This window comes from Euprymna scolopes, chromosome 33 (assembly GCF_053919585.1).
Source record: "Euprymna scolopes isolate OS-2025 chromosome 33, ASM5391958v1, whole genome shotgun sequence".
In the NCBI taxonomy this organism is placed as follows: Eukaryota; Metazoa; Mollusca; class Cephalopoda; order Sepiida; family Sepiolidae; genus Euprymna; species Euprymna scolopes.
The window spans coordinates 70267799-70270707 of NC_136514.1; the positions used below are offsets into that span (position 1 = coordinate 70267799).

The 2909-nt window shown below is 33.1% G+C and overlaps 1 non-coding gene across 1 annotated transcript; it reads right to left on the reverse strand.

Annotated features, from left to right (window-relative positions):
• Positions 1-2047: 2047 nt before the first annotated feature.
• LOC145258544 (U2 spliceosomal RNA) lies at positions 2048-2251 on the reverse strand. The gene has a single exon (XR_013864104.1). It is a non-coding gene; the product is annotated as a U2 spliceosomal RNA (small nuclear RNA).
• Positions 2252-2909: the final 658 nt, after the last annotated feature.

The window sequence follows — 2909 nt, forward strand, 5'->3', positions numbered from 1 at the left end:
CCCCTTTATTAAAATAATAACCTTGATATATTGTCTGAGCTGATTATTTCATTGCAAACGCACTAATGCATTAAATCGCATATCATTTTTCATAATTCTTGGATATGTAAATAATTTCGACAATCATTTTTCATAACTTAAACTATCCTTATCGCCCTCTCTAACTACCATAATAACTTTGATATATTGTCTGGGCTGATTATTTTATTATAAACACACCAATTAATTAACTCATATTTCATCATTTTTCATAATTCTTGGATATGTTACTCATTTCGACCATAATTTTGCATAATTTACACACACCTTATCGCCCTCTCTTACTAAAATAATAACTTTGATATATTCCCTGGGCTGATTATTTCATTACAAACACACCAATCTATTAACTCACATTTAATCATTTTTCATAATTCTTAGATATGTTACTAATTTCGACATAAAATTCTCATAAGTTTAACACACCTTACAGCCTCCCCTTACTAAAATAAAAATAATAATAATAATAATAATAATAATAATAATAATAATAATAATAATAATAATAATAATAATAATAACTTGGCTTGTTTGTAATTAAATAATCAGCCTGGGCTGATTATTTCATTACAAACAAACCAATCATTAACTCACATTTCATCATTTTTCATAATTCTTGGATATGTTACTAATTTCGACAATAATTTTTTATAATTAAAAACCCACATTATGCCCGCCTCCTACTGATATAAGAACTTTGATATATTGTCTAGGCTTATTATTTCATTACAAACAAACCAATCAATTAACACACATTTCATCATTTTTCATAATTCTTGAATATGTTACAAATTTCGACTATAATTTTCATAACTTTAACCCACTATATCGCTCCCCCTTACTTAAATAATAACTTTGATATATTCCTGAGCTGATTATTTCATTACAAAGCCATCAATCAATTCTGGGTTTTCTCATAGTATATATGTTTCACCTATCTTATCCAATCCCGGGTGATGCTGCATATTCTGCTAGTACATATTTTTCACCTATCTCATTTGATTCCGGGCAGCACTGGTTATTCTGCTACTATATTTTTTCCACTTATCTCATTCAATACTGGGTGACGCTTTCTGCTAGTATATATTTGCACTTATCTCATTCAATACTGGGTGACGCTTTCTGCTAGTATATATTTGCACTTATCTCATTCAAACCTGGGACTACTTTCATATCCGCGACCCCACTATTAAAAATATACATGAAATAAAGTAATGTTTAAATCGTAAACGGTTTAAGCCATTTCTGGGACTTACTTTATATTCCCACCCCACTGCTAAAAATATAAATGAAATAATGTAATGTCTAAATAGTAAACTGTTTCAGCTCTTTCCGGAACTGACTTCAAATCCCCCACCCCACTGTTATAAATATACATTAAATAAAGTAATGTTTCATGTGTAAACGGTTTCAACCATTTCCGGGACTGATTTCATCCACACTACTGTTTAAAATACACATTAAATAAAGTAATGTCTAAATCGTAAATGGTTTAAGTCATTTCCGGGACTGACTTCATATCCCCCACCCCACCATTTAAAATATACTTGAAATAAAGTAATGTTTAAATCATAAACTGTTTCAGCAGCTTTTCAAAATTAATACATAAAAACATTAACACTGTTAGGGATTAGGCAACCATTGCTTCAACATAAATTTCTGAGTGTAGTATCAGTCTCAGCATTTCAGTGACTTAACCCTCCCCCCTTTTTTGGTCTTGGTTAATGGAGGAGAAATCCTTCATTACTGATACAATTTTAATTTTTGTTACTGACCAGAGTACCCCTTTTGGGGAGCTGGTTTCCCCTCAAATTTTTAACTGACCTCATTCCAACTCTTGCCTTGTGGGGAACGAAGTAAAAAAAAAATAATCAGAAGGGACATTTTCCAGGGCATCTTATAATTAATCGGAAGAGACATTTCCAGTGCATTTTATAATTAATCAGAAGGGACATTTCCAGGGCATTTTGTAATAAAATCAGAAATTACTTTTCCCAGTTACTTTTGTAATATTTAAACTGTGTTACATTAAATATAGTACCTATTTACAATGCCTTCCCAAGGGACAGATTTTTAACATGAAGAAAAGGCATAAAAAATTGTCCTAGTCATAAAGGATTTCTCCTCCACTGCGAGAGAATAAGAAATTGAAGTGTAGCACCTGAAGAACAGATACTACACTTTGATCTTGGCTAAAAGGCCAAGAAGAACAAATCATTTTTATTAGCTTTGCCTCAACAGCGACACCATTTTTTTTTTTTTTGTTAAAAATAAAATAATGACCCAGATGTAAGCGTGACACACAAAAGAACATACATGCTATCGTATTAATATATATATGAATAATAATAATTCTGATTTCGCTTATGAACGTCTCTCTGGAAAGGGATGGGATTCATTTCCAGAGGATTTCCCTTAATCCCAGCTTCAAACCAGGAGCTTCAAAGATCAAGGGTTTTCCTAAGGATGTTGGTGGTACATATAATTGCAGAGATCTGAAGGCCGCCTAAAACATTGGGGATTTGTAGTTTTTTCAATTGTCCTTCCAGACGACTTGATACTACTCCTAGTGTACCAACTACGACCAGGATTATTTGTGTTTTAACCCCGTGTATACGCCTTATCTCCAAGGCCAATGGAGCTCCACTTCTCATTCTCCTTCTCTCTCACATTCCTGTCCCAGGGTACTGAGAAGTCTACAATCTGCCAGTTTTTTGAGATCTTGTCAATGATGACCAAATCCGGACGATTATGTTCCAATTGCTTGATTGTTATGACACTTTTGTCCCACAATACCTCTACCTTGCCATCCTCACTTGTTCTCACTTCATCAGGCATCTCCTCAAACCATTTTCCAGCACACTTCACCC